Source organism: Bos grunniens, chromosome 9 (assembly GCF_055505025.1).
Source record: "Bos grunniens cultivar Pamir isolate PY7600 chromosome 9, Bosgru_T2T1.0, whole genome shotgun sequence".
NCBI lineage: Eukaryota > Metazoa > Chordata > Mammalia > Artiodactyla > Bovidae > Bos > Bos grunniens.
Window position 1 is genome coordinate 15,532,920 of NC_141173.1, and position 14,656 is coordinate 15,547,575.

The following is a 14,656-nucleotide window of genomic DNA, read 5'->3' on the forward strand; positions in this document are numbered from 1 at the left end:
CCAGGACTAATCTCCTTTAGGATGGACTGGTTGGATCTCCTTACAAGAGTTTTCTCTAGCACCACAGTTCAAAAGCATCAATTCTTCAGCGCTCAGCTTTCTTTATAGTCCAGCTCTCACATCCATACATGACCACTGGAAAAACCATAGCCTTGACTAGATAGATCTTTGTTGGCAAAGTAATGTCTCTGTTTTTAATATGCTGTCTAGGTTGGTCATAACTTTCCTTGCAAGGAGTAAGCGTCTTTTAATTTCATGGCTGCAGTCACCACCTGCAGTGATTCTGGAGCCCAGAAAAATAAAGTCAGCACTGCTTCCACTGTTTCCCCATCTATTTGCCATGAAGTGATGGGACCGGATGCCATGATCTTAGTTTTGTGAATGTTGAGCTTTAAGCCAACTTTTTCACTCTCCTCTTTCACTTTCATCAAGAGGCTTTTTAGTTCCTCTTCAGTTTCTGCCATAAGGGTGGTGTCATCTGCATATCTGAGGTGATTGATATTTCTCCCAGAAATCTTGATTCCAGCTTGTGCTTCCTCCAGCCCAGCATTTCTTATGATGTACTCTGCATGTAAGTTAAATAAGCAGGGTGACAGTATACAGTCTTGACGTACTCCTTTTCCTACTTGGAACCAGTCTGTTGCTCCATGTCCAGTTCTAACTGTTGCTTCTTGACCTGCATGCAGGTTTCTCAAGGTCAGGTTGTCTGGTATTCCCATCTCTTTCAGAATTTTCCACAGTTTATTGTGATTCACACAGTCAAAGGCTTTGGCATAGTCAATAAAGCAGAAATAGATGTTTTTCTGGAACTCTCTTGCTTTTTCCATGATCCAGTGGATGTTGGCAATTTGGTCTCTGGTTCCTCTGCTTTTTCTACAACCAGCTTGAACATCTGGAAGTTCACAGTTCACGTATTGCTGAAGCCTGGCTTGGAGAATTTTCAGCATTACTTTACTAGGGTGTGAGATGAGTGCAATTGTGCAGTAGTGTGAGCATTCTTTGGCATTGCCTTTCTTTGGGATTGGAATGAAAACTGACCTTTTCCAGTCCTGTGGCCACTGCTGAGTTTTCCAAATTTGCTGGCATATGGAGTGCACCACTTTCACAGCATCATCTTTTAGGCTTTGAAATAGCTCAACTGGAATTCCATCACCTCCACTAGCTTTGTTCATAGTGATGCTTTCTAGGGCCCACTTGATTTCACATTCCAGGATGTCTGGCTCTAGGTGAGTAATCACACCATCATGATTATCTAGATTGTGAATACCTTTTTTGTAAGTTCTTCTGTGTATTCTTGCCACCTCTTGTTAATATCTTCTGCTTCTGTTAGGTTCCTACCATTTCTGTCCTTTATTGTGCCCATCTTTGCATGAACTGTTCCCTTGGTATCTCTAATTTTTGAAGAGATCTCTAGTCTTTCCCATTCTATTGTTTTCCTCTATTTCTTTCCATTGATCGCTGAGGAAGGCTTTCTTATCTCTCCTTGCTATTCTTGGAACTCTGCATTCAAATGGGTATATCTTTCCTTTCCTCCTTTGCTTTTCTCTTCCCTTCTTTTCACAGCTATTTGTAAGGCCTCCTCAGACAGCCATTTTGCTTTTTTGCATTTTTTTTCCATGGGGATGGTCTTGATCCCTGTCTCCTGTACAATGTCACAAACCTCCATCCGTAGTTCATCAGGCACTCTATCAGATCTAGTCCCTTAAATCTATTTCTCACTCCATTATATAGTCATAAGGGATTTGATTTAGGTCATACCTGAATGGTCTAGTGGTTTTCTCCACTTTCTTCAATTTCAGTCTGAATTTGGCAATAAGGAGTTCATGATCTGAGCCACAGTCAGCTCCCAGTCTTGTTTTTGCTGACTGTATAGTGCTTCCATCTTTGGCTGCAAAGAATATAATCAATCTGATTTCAGTGTCGACCATCTGGTGATGTCCATGTGTAGAGTCTTCTCTGTGTTGTTGGAAGAAGGTGTTTGCTATGACCAGTGCGTTCTCATGGCAGAACTCTATTAGCCTTTGCCCTGCTTCATTCTGTACTCCAAGCCTAAATTTGCCTGTTACTCCAGGTGTTTCTTGACTTCCTACTTTTGCATTCCAGACCTCTATAATGAAAAGGACATCTTTTTTGGGTGTTAGTTCTAGAAGATCTTGTAGGTCTTCATAGAACTGTTCAACTTCAGCTTCTTCAGCATTGCTGGTCAGGACTTGGATTACTGTGATATTGAATGGTTTGCCTTGGAAACGAACAGAGATAATTCTGTCATTTTTAACACATCCAAGTACTGCATTTCAGACTCTTTTGTTGACTATGATGGCTACTCCACTTATTCTATGGGATTCCTGCCCACGGTAGTAGATAAAATGGTCATCTGAGTTAAATTCACCCATTCCAGTCCATCTTAGTTCACTGATTCTTAGAATGTCAATGTTCACTCTTGCCATCTCCTGTTTGACCACTTCCAATTTGCCTTGATTCATGGACCTGACATTCCAGGTTCCTCTGCAATATTGCTCTTTACAGCATCCAACCCTGCTTCCATCACCAGTCCCATTCACAACTGGGTATTGTTTCTCTTTGGCTCCATCCCTTCATTCTTTCTGGAGTTATTTCTCTACTGATCTCCAGTAGCATATTGAGTACCTGTCAACCTGGAGAGGTCCTCTTTCAGTATCCTATCATTTTGCCTTTTCATACTGTTCATGGGGTTCTCAAGGCAATACTGAAGTGGTTTGCTCTTCCCGTCTCCAGTGGACCACTTTCTGTCAGACCTCTCTACCATGACCCAGCCACCTTAGGTGGCCCCACAGGGCATGGCTTAGTTTCATTAAGTTAGACAAGGCTGTGGTTCATGTGATCAGATTGGCTAGATGTCCGTGATTGTAGTTTCAGTCTGTCTGCCCTCTGATGCCCTCCCTCAGCTCCTACTGTCTTACTTGGGTTTCTCTTACCTTGGACGTGGAGTCTCTGTTCACTGCTGCTCCAGCAAAGCGCAGCCGCTGCTCCTTACCTCTCATGTAGGGTAGCTCCTCTGGGCCACCGCCCCTGCCCTCGGGTATGGGGTAGCTCCTCTTGGCCGCACTCACGCGCCGTCGGCCCACTGCTCCAACAACAGAAAATACCCTCGCATCTCATCAAAGAAAAATGTTTTGTTACCAAACCCTTTATATCCTATGGGTCTTCAACATGATTTATCAATATTTCCTACCCTTTGTCTCTTAAACAGTGCTTTCTCATTTTATCTTCGGTATATTTCCACCAACCAAAAGGACTATGGTGCTTCATTCTCTGCAATTCGTGTTACTAAGTAAGTATATTGAACTTGCATCTTGAAATACATACATAGTCTCACCCTTCAAATTCTGATGAGATCCTTACCCATCCCCAAGAAAATGTCCCCCCCCCCGCCACCCAACAATTGAAAATCACTAACCTAGAGTCCTTGGGCCACACAGGTGGAGAGCATTCAAGCTAAAGATATCTAGATTATATTTTGATAGCCCAGTTTTCTTCTGCAAGTATTCCCAACACATTCTTCAGGAGGAGTTTCCCTCTGGCTTTCTGTGATTTGAACTAGACTAAGTCTGTCACACACATGTGTATCTGGTACAGCTACTGGCGCCAAGAGCCCCCAAGAAAGGAGAAAGACTTTCTTGTCCTGTCTGACCCATATGGTCTGGGGTCTATATCTGCAGAATTCATGTCTATAAAATGTAATGCCCGAAGGAGAGCTCTAGGTTAAGCCGTGGCCTTAACAATGGAAGCTTCTGGTTCTTCTTTTCTTAGCCCTTTTAAATTTCATTCACCAAATATCTCTGCACAACATCTGGTGTCTTCGTCGGTTCTTCCTCGTTTTTCTAATAAAATCTTCCAAAATTCATTTACTCTAAATATAGATCACAAATATCCCAAAGTGTTGTCCATCACGCTCTCCACCATCACCACCACCACCACCACCACACACACACACACAGACAATGGACTTGATTATAAGCAATGATCAAAGTCAGGCAAGAAAGGAGCAAGCCAAACATCAGTGGAAACTGATAAGATCTCCAGAAGAAAAAAGTCTTGGACATCAGATGCCCTGGATCTCTCTGACTCAATTTTTACTTTCCCATCTTAGATTTCTAGGATCCCTCTGTGCCATTACCAGGCCCAAATGCAAACCTCTTTTTTCCTATTTTTAAATGTTTTGAATTGGGTATCTTTTTTCAAGTATAACTAAATACAGCATTATATTAGTTTCAGGTGTGTGGGGTAGTGACTCAACATTTATATATGTTATAAATAATCACCATGTTAAGCCCAATAACATCTGTCACCACACAAGAGTTATTACAATATAATTGACTATATTTCCTATGCTGTTCATAAAATCTATTACTTATTTATTTCATAACTGGAAGTTCATTATCTCTAAATTCTCTTCACCTGCTTCACTCAACTGCCAACCATCTTGTCCTTTGGAAATCACACCAGTTTTCTCTCTGTATCAATGACTCTGCTTCAGTTTTGTTTTTTGTTCATTTGTTTTGGTTTTTATATTCACATATAAATGAATTTATACAATATTTATCTTTCTCTGATTCATTTCACTTAGCATAATACTCACTAGGCCCATCCATGTTGTTGCAAATAGTAAGATTTCATTCTTTTTTATCACTGAGTTATATTCCTTTATATATATGTCATCTTTTTTATCCATTCATCTAATTATGGACACTTAGGTTGTATCCATATCTTGACTATTGTAAATAAGGCTGCGGTGAACATAAAGGTGTGTATATCTTTTCAAATGAGTGTTTTCATTTCTTCTGACAAATATCCAGAAGTGAAATTGTTGGATTATATGATAGTTCTATTTTTAATTTTTTGAGGAAAGTCTGTGTTTTCTATAGTGGCTGTGCAAATTTACATTCCCACCAACAGTGTACAAGGACTCCTTTTTCTCCACATCTTTGCCAACACTGATTATTTGTTGCCTTTTTAATAATAACCGTAGCAACAAGTGAGAGGTGATATCTCATTGTGGTTTCTATTTGCATTTCCCTAATGAACTCTGGGAGTTGGTGATGGACAGGGAGGCCTGGCATGCTGCGATTCATGGGGTTGCAAAGAGTCGGACATGACTGAGCGACTGAACTGAACTGAATGGTTCATGATGAGCCTTGTTTCGTGTGTCTGTTGGCCATCTATATTTCTTCCTTTGAAAAATACCTGTGGTGGTCCTCTGCCCATTTCTAATCAGATTTTTTATATTGAGGTGTATCATTGTTGTTGTTTAGTTGCTAACTCATGTCTGACTCTTTTGCAATCCCATGGACTGAAGATCAGGCTTCTCTGTGGGATTTCCCAGGCAAGAATACTAGAGTGGATTGCCATTTCCTCGGGGATCAAACCCTCATCTCCTGCACTGACAGGCAGATTCTTTACCACTGAGCCACCTGGGAAGCCCATTGACATGTGTAGTTTTTTTATACTTTGAATATTAATCCCTTATCAGATATATCATTTGCAAATATTTTCTCCCATTCAGTAGACTTCCCTTTAATTTTGTTGATGATTACATCTGATATGCAAAAGCTTTTTAGTTCAATAGTACTTTGGCCACCTCATGCAAAGAGTTGACTCACTGGAAAAGACTCTGATGCTGGGAGGGATTGGGGGTAAGAGGAGAAGGGGACGACAGAGGATGAGATGGCTGGATGGCATCACTGACTCGATGGACGTGAGTCTCAGTGAACTCCGCGAGTTGGTGATGGACAGGGAGGCCTGGCGTGCTGCGATTCATGGGGTTGCAAAGAGTCGGACACGACTGAGCGACTGATCTGATCTGATCTGATTGTTTTGTTGGTTTATTTTGGCTTTTGTTGTCCTTGCCTGAGGAGACCAATCCAAAAAAAAATATTACTGAGACTGATGTCAAAGAGTATATGGTTAATGTTTTCTTCTAGTTTTCTAGTATCAGATCTTACATTTGTCTTTAATCAATTTTGAGTTCATTTTCATTTAGTAGTGTAAGAAAGTGATCTAGATTCATTCTTTTGCAAGTAGTTCTCTGGTTTTTCCAACAACATTTATTGAAGAGATTGTCTTTTCCTCATTGTATATTCTTGCCTCCTTTATCAAAAATTAATTGACCATATAAGCATGAGTTTATTTCAAGACTCTATTCTGTTCACTGATTTATGTGTCTGTTTCTGTGCTAGTACCACACAATTTTGGTTACTATAAGCTTTGTGGCATAGTTTGAAATTAGGGAGCATAATATAGCCAACTTTGTTCTTCTTTATTAAGAATATTTTGACTATTTGAAGTATTATGTGTTCCCATACAAAATTATAAAATTATTTGTTTTGTTTTATGAATAATGCCATTGGTATTTTGATAGCGATTACATTAAATCTATAGATTGCTTTGGATAGTATGGACATTGTAACAATATTAATCATTACAATCTATTGGCACTGCATGTCTTTCCCCTTATTTGTACCATCTTCAATTTCTTTCATCAGTGTCTTATAGTTTTCAAAATACAGTCCTTTACCCCCTTGGTTAAATTTATTCTTTTTTGTGTAAATGTAAATGAAGTTGCTTTCTTAATTTCTCTTTCTGATAGTTCATCACTATTGTGTAGGAACACAATGAAATTCTGTTATTAACTAAGTGTCCTACAACCTTACTGAATTCATTTATTCTAATAGCTTTCTGGAGGAGTTTTTAGGGTTTTCTATATATAGTATTGTCACCCTGTTTATTTAACTTCTATGCAGAGTACATCATGAGAAACGCTGGACTGGAAGAAACACAAGCTGAAATCAAGATTGCTGGGAGAAATATCAGTTACCTCAGATATGCAGATGACACCACCCTGATGGCAGAAAGTGAAGAGGAACTAAAAAGCCTCTTGATGAAAGTGGAAGTGGAGAGTGAAAAAGTTGGCTTAAAACTCAACATTCAGAAAACGAAGATCATAGCATCCGGTCCCATCACTTCATGGGAAATAGATGGGGAAACAGTGTCAGACTTTATTTTTCTGGACTCCAAAATCACTACAGATGGTGACTGCAGCCACGAAATTAAAAGACACTTACTCCTTGAAAGGAAAGTTATGACCAACCTAGATAGCATATTCAAAAGCAGAGACATTACTTTGCTAACAAAGGTTCGTCTAGTCAAGGCTATGGTTTTTCCTGTGGTCATGTATGGATGTGAGAGTTGGACTGTGAAGAAGGCTGAGCGCTGAAGAATTGATGCTTTTGAACTGTGGTGTTGGAGAAGACTCAAGAGTCCCTTGGACTGCAAGGAGATCCAACCAGTCCATTCTGAAGGAGATCAGCCCTGGGATTTCTTTGGAAGGAATGATGCTAAAGCTGAAACTCCAGTACTTTGGCCACCTCGTGCGAAGAGTTGACTCATTGGAAAAGACTCTGATGCTGGGAGGGATTGGGGGCAAGAGGAGAAGGGGACGACAGAGGATGAGATGGCTGGATGGCATCACTGACTCGATGGACGTGAGTCTGAGTGAACTCCGGGAGTTGGTGATGGACAGGGAGGCCTGGCGTGCTGCGATTCATGGGGTCACAAAGAGTCGGACACGACTGAGCAACTGATCTGATCTGATATATAGTATTATGCCATCTGCAAAGTGACAGTTTCACTTCTTCCTTTCCAGTTTGGATGTTTTCATCTCTTTTTATTTTCTAACTGCTATGACTAGGACTTCCAATACTATGTTGAATAAAATGGTGAGAATGACTGTCCTTGTCTTGTTTCTGACCTTGGAGGGAAATCTTTCAGTTTTCACCACTGAGTATGATATAAGCTGTGGGTTTGTCATTTGTGGTCTTAATTAGTTTGAGGTATGTTCCCTCTGGAGAGTTTTTATCCTAAATGGGTACTGACTTTTGTCAAAAGATTTTTCTGCATCTATTGAGATGATCATATGTTGTGGATGGAAACAATGTTTGATATGATTTCTTAAGTTTATGAAGACTTACTTGGTGGCCTAACATGTGATATTTGCTGGAGAATGTTTCATGTGCAGGTGGAAAGAACCTGTATTTGGCTGCTTTGGGGCGGTATGTTCTATATATATATCAATTAAAACTAGTCCTATTTGTCACTTAAAATCAGTATTTCTTTGTTCCTTTTATCAGGAAGATCTGTCCATTGATAGAAGTGGGTGTTAAAGTCTGCTATAATTGTTGTATTACTATCAACTTCTCCCTTTATGTTTGTTAATATTTGCTTTATGTATTTAGGTGTTCCTTTGTACAGTTATTTCAAATGCCTTGTTGGGTTGATCCCTTTATCACCTTCTGATGCCCTGGAAGGGATGAGAAATTCTGACTGTCTGACCCTCCCAGGAGATACCATAGTCGTTGACTGAGAGCTGGGAGAGAAGAGCTCCCTGTTCGTCACACCCACCCGAAATGCAATCAAGTTCAGCTTGGGGACGCGAGGAGGAAGTGACGGAGCAGTTCATGGCTCAGGTGCCAAAGATTCTTGCTATTCTCACCCAAATATAGTAGATTTTCTTTCATAAATGTTTCTTCATTTGCTGGATGCTCTTAGGACAATTTCCAAAAGCTTTAAATAGTTGCTTGGTCAATAATTTTCACTAGTTATGGTGACTTCACTGGGGAGCAGACCCACAGAGCTCCTCACACATTTACAGAGTGGATCTTTCCTCCGGTCTGTTTTTACATGTGCTTGGGGACCCTGCCCCTCCACTGCAACAGAAGCTGTGAGAGAAGAACCTAATGCTGAAATTTCAGATGGGAGCAGGTTTGGGTGTGGGTATTAGAGGCACCTTCTTAGGTCCCCAGAAATGACCAGTCTCAACCTAGATGGAAGTATACAGAGAAACCTTCCATCTCTTCAAGCTGGATCTGGCACCCACAGTTCCACCTTAGGGTACCCCCAGTTTCCAGGAAAGTGAGGACTGTGCTTCTCATAAAACATTTGCTAATAATCTTTTGCTTTCAGATTGAGTGAATTTCCTGATATTTCACTAATCTATCACAGGAGCTGAAAGAGAAAGAAATGGAGGAAAGCAAAAATAATTAGAAGAGGAGAGAGCACACAAATAAAAGCAAAACCAAAGGTTTCTAGTTGGCTGAAGTTTGTAAATGTAGCTGATTGGCAAATTGTTTTATGCACATCTAATTGTAGAAAGTGAAATCCATATAAATCCCCAGTATAATCTGAGGACTATCAGGTTTGCTTCTTAGGTTTCCCAGGGGCTGCCACTTGCCTTTAGTGACCCCCATGTTGACCTGTCTCTTCCCCCACTATATGATTCCTTATACCAACACAAATTCATTTCTTATACCTAGTTAGACAATTTTTTTACCAGTATTATCAGACTCCTGGTACATAGGTAGCCCCTGTAAATACTTTTCTGCTTTATCTCCAGATTTTTCAAATATTACTAATTAATAAATTTTTGTTCATTACAATGTACAACATTTATTAGGGCTTAAAAGAAAACTGACTACCAATAGTCTAAATTAATATGGATTAACTCACGTTCTCGCTGTTGTTGTGCTTAGTCAGTCAGTTCTGTCTGACTCTTTGCAATCCCATGGACTGTAGCCCACAAGGCTCCTCTGTCCATGGGGATTCTCCAGGCAAGAACATTGTATACTGGAGTGGGTTGCCATGCTCTCCTCCAGGGGCTCTTCCCTACCCAGGGACTGAACCCAGGTCTCCCACATTACAGGCTGCTTCTTTACTGTCTGAGCCGCCAAGGAAGCCCCATGTTCTCCTTACTCTTACTTAACATAAATTTAGCTTGCAGGTTGTTAGAGAATAATTTAATAAACTGAATCACAATAATTCAGTTTGGGCACTCTGAGTTAGAGATTCCAATCCCAAATTTGTAAATTTACTAGCTCTGTGATCTTAAGTAAATTAATAAATCTCTTCAAACTCTGTCCTCACATTCATTTTGTAATAGATTGTATATAACAGTAGATTTGTGATAATAACAATTGCCAAAAATGCTTTTGAGTATTTATTGTGTGCCAAGAACTAAGTACTTTTCATGTATTAACTCTTTTAATGCCTATCATATGATTATCACCATGGTGACACATGATAAAAAAACTTTAAAAATGATTTTTATTATTAGTAATGTTAATGAATCAACTTAAATTTTGACTATCAATTAGAAGAAATAAAACAAGAGCCTATCACTTTTTATCACAATAAAAGCTATCTTGTTGCTGTCGTTCAGTTGCTAAGTCGTGTCCAACTCTTTGTGACCTCATGGACTGCAGCACGCCAGACTTTCCTGCCCTTCACTATTGCCTGGACTTTGCTCAAACTCATGTCCATTGAGCTGGTCTGTTGCCCCTTCTCCTCCTGCCTTCAATCTTTCCCAGCATCAGGATCTTTTCCAGTGAGTCAGCTCTTCACATCAAGTGGCCAAAGTATTGGAGCTTCAGATTCAGCATCAGTCCTTCCAATGAATATTCAAGACAGATTTTCTTTAGGATTGACTGGTTTGATCTCCTTGCAGTGCAAGGGACTCTCAAGAGTCTTCTCCAGCATCACAGTTTGAAGCGTCAAATCTTTAGTGCTCAGCCTTCTTTATGGTCCAACTCTAACATCCATACATGACCATCAGAAAAACTATAGCTTTTACTATACGGACCTTTGTCAGCAAAGTGATGACTTTACTTTTCAATACACTGTCTAGATTTGTTAGACCTTTTCTTCCAAGGAGCAAGTGTCTTTTACTTTCATGGCTACAGTCACCGTCCACAGTGATTTTGGAACCCAAGAAAATAAAATCTGTCTTATTTCCCCTTTTCCCCTTTTTATTTGCAATGAAGCAATGGGACCAGATGCCAAGATCTTAGTTTTATGAATATTGTTTTAAGTCAGCTTTTTATTTTCCACTTTCACCCTCATCAAGAGGCTCTTCAGTTCTTCTTTCTGCCATTAGAATGACTCCATCTGCATATCTGAGTTTGTTGATATTTCTCCTGGCAACCTTGATTCCAGCTTATATTGTATTTATTATTATAATCATAAATATAATGTAATTATAGATTATTACTACAGAATAAAATCTTTCTACATATTTATTTTCAAGTATGTTGTAGGAATAATGAGGCAACATTTTACTAAAGAGATTTGAATAGCGCCATCCTTGACAATGATAAAAGGGAAGTCTTTGTTGACCTAGCTCGGGCATAACTTTCTCTAAGAAGGTTGCCTCCTTTTAAATCCCCCACACTCACTGCCAACCTGTTCAGTTGTTCCCTTATCTTCTATGACTCTTCACACTCAATTTTAAATAATCTTTTTATTAAAGATTTATTAAAGATTTTGTTTGTTTGTTTGTTTGTTGTATTAAAGATTTAATAGTCTTTTTATTAAAGATTATTTATTCAGTGAAACAGGATTTCACTGAAGAATCAGCAGATGAGTGCTCATTTTCAGTGCACTACTGATCAAAGTTTTAGTGAGAAGTTGGGCCAGGTTTTTTCGGAAGTTTCTTCCTACCCACAAGTTCCAGAAACAGAGTTCAGATTTCACATGGAAAGTACTCGGTGGTTATGGCTGCCTGCCCACAAGAATCAAAACCCCAAACAAGATCCATTGGAAGTTCTTGTGTCCCAGGACACCAGAGTGCCCCCTCCCTTTACCCAACCACATACCACAGTGTGTCAAAGGGCGTTTTCACTCCTAGCTGACGTGTGTTATTATTTTTTTATCCAATTCTGAAAGTGTAGAATGTTTTTAGTGGTTTAGGAGATGACCAAGAGACTTGGTTTTGTTTGTAAATTATTCACCTCTAAATTTGTTGAAGTGATTTTCTAGATATATATTTTATTCATCTGAAGGTTGGAATATTTGCAGATTGGATATGCTAGAAATCGAAGGAATAATTCGGTCAACAATTCACTTACTGCCTAGTCCAGTTTGAGGGAGCTTTCCAAATGCTTATGGTAAAGTAAACAATTAGATTGCATCCAGTTTGGATAGTATTAATACATGTAATTAACATTTTGGTGCCATTATGTGATTGATAGGTGTTGTTAAGATATTTCCACTAGTAACAAAAAGTATCATTTCTTAAACAAGCAAAACGCTTTACTAACATGACATCATCTAATCCTTAACATCAATTCTAAAGCTGGTTATTAGCTTCACTAACAGACCTCTCGGAGAAGACAATGGCACCCCACTCCAGTATTCTTGCCAGGAGAATCCCAGGGATGGAGGAGCCTGGTGGGCTGCAGTCCATGGGGTCGCTAAGAGTCGGACACAACTGAGCGACTTCACTTTCACTTTTCGCTTTCATGCATTGGAGAAGGAAATGGCAACCCACTCCAGTGTTCTTGCCTGGAGAATCCCAGGGACGGGGGAGCCTGGTGGGCTGCTGTCTATGGGGTTGCACAGAGTAGGACACAACTGAAGCGACTTAGCAGCAGCAGCAGCAGCAGACCTCTAAATTCTAGATAGATCTCTGCTAAAAGATATGCCATGACAAAAAATAACCTTACTAAACAGCCAATTAACTTAACAGCTGAGGAGGAATTTCCGAGCAGCCATAATTTAGATGTAGAATGTTTTTGAGGAAAGCTACATTTTTTTTTCCTGGCACATTCTCTCTCATACCAGTTTGCTGGTATCCTACTTATTATAATGAATGACAGAACATCCACATGGAAATAACTCTGTATCAAATATAGAGAAAAAAATTCTATTTTTCAATTCTATTTAGAAATTTCCACTAAATTAAAAATCAATTACTATATAGCAAGTGTTTATACATGTATTAACTCTACCTCTAATACTATACTACAAAAGAAATATTATACCCATTTTATAGATTAAAAAAGCAAAATTCAGAGAAGTTGAATTACTTTCCCAAAGCAGCTAGCAAGCAACAAAATCTAGACTTAATCCAGGTCTTCCTGGCTCCAGAGCCTTTCTTTTTCCACTACTGCACTGCCAATCCCCAAATGGGCTGCTTTCTCTTGGTATTTTGTTCTTAAAAATGCACCCTTTGGCTCCACAACCTAAGAACACAATGTTATATAAGAAGGTCATAATTCTAATACCTTCACAAGTTGTGAAACTATTTTCATTAGCAAATTCTGATAAAGGCTCCTCATGCTCCCAAAATGTTCCTATTTCATACATCCCTTCCATTTTCCCTCTCCACATTCTTCCATCTGGTTAAGTCAAGGCAAGGCATGTTAAATTCCTGTGGCATAAAATCCTTACTAAAACCTTATGCAAAGTCTTCTCCATAATCCCTAAGAAGTATTGAGAAATCCAGTCACATGTCAAGACTAATTTACTGGAGCTACTGGGTGGCTAGAATGGGAAGAGAGCATTTATTCAAAGACCAGTGCTAGACAGCTGGTCATTGTCTTTTCTGATTCTATTGATATGAAGGAAGAAAAGGATGATCAGCTGTCAAAATGTGAAAGGAGAAACAGATGTTAGAACTTAAAGTGATGGAATGAAAACCGAAGAGAAAGTAAGACAGCTTCAGCTGGAAAATGAACGGGAACAACCATAGCATGAGCTGGAATAGCTACTGGAGACGTTTCTAACACCTCCTCGTGGATTTGTATCTGGCTTAATTGTTTACTATGGTCATGTGCTAAGTCACTCCAGTCATGTCCAACTCTTTTGTGACCCCATGGACTGCAGTCTGCCAGGCTCCTCTGTCCATGGGATTCTCCTGGCAAGAATACTGGAGTGGGTTGCGTGAGTGTTCCCACAACTCTAGAGATAGGTATGAGGCCCAAATTTTCAGAACTTGGGAATCAGAGAAGTTAAGAAAATTATTCATATGACAGTCAGAAAGCATGTGAGTCAGAGTTCAAACCCAGGTTTATCTGAGAGCTCTCTTAACACCATCAGGTGTTATACACAAGATTATGACTTCATTACCACAGATAAACAGTAATGACAGCAGAGTGTAGGAGAAAGGCATGGATTGGAAACCTCTCTTAACTGCATGACCTTCAACAGCAGTTTAATTTTTAAACACTTTTTCTAATCTGTACAATGCAGACAATAATACATGTAAGAGCAGCTAAGTAAAGGCACTTAGCACCATGTCAGACACAAGGAAGCTTACATGGTGGTTTTATTTCCTGTCTTTAAAATATCTCTGAAAAATATTTCATAACTTCATTAGAAGTTCCATCTAACTTAATATGTCTTTGCCTCAATTATATTTTGCCTTGTTCTGAAATTAGTATTGCTAATTGAGAAACTAAGAAATTGACAGATCAAGAAAAAAAATATATATATGAGATAAGAAAATCTAAAGCTAACAGTGTATATAGAAGACAAATGTGTAAATTTTCTGTTAGAATAGATGTACTTGAGTAAATTGATCAAAGCAATGTATTCCAGTGGCATTTGCCTTGAGGGATCTAAAAAGCAGAAACTTAAACTGGTGACTATATCACATGTGCCTTGAACTGTCAAACCCTGGCAGATGTTCTGATTGAAGGTGTTTCCCATTTGACACACTTGGCCTATGCCATTTGGGGTAACCAGGACTACAATCAAAAGCACCAATGATTGACAACAGTTGTTACCAGGACCTCTCTCAAAAAAACATTACTTTTATAATAAACTCCATTATCTAACCATCATGTCA

General features: G+C 39.2%; 1 long non-coding RNA gene across 1 annotated transcript in view; it reads left to right on the forward strand.

The window, feature by feature from the left end:
• Positions 1-11,347, forward strand: part of LOC147365615 (uncharacterized) — a 30,348-nt gene extending 19,001 nt beyond the window's left edge. The window contains exon 2 of the long non-coding RNA XR_015132293.1: positions 6,780-11,347. This is a non-coding gene — a long non-coding RNA (uncharacterized LOC147365615). The remainder of the gene's footprint in view (positions 1-6,779) is intronic.
• The last annotated feature ends 3,309 nt before the right edge of the window (positions 11,348-14,656 follow it).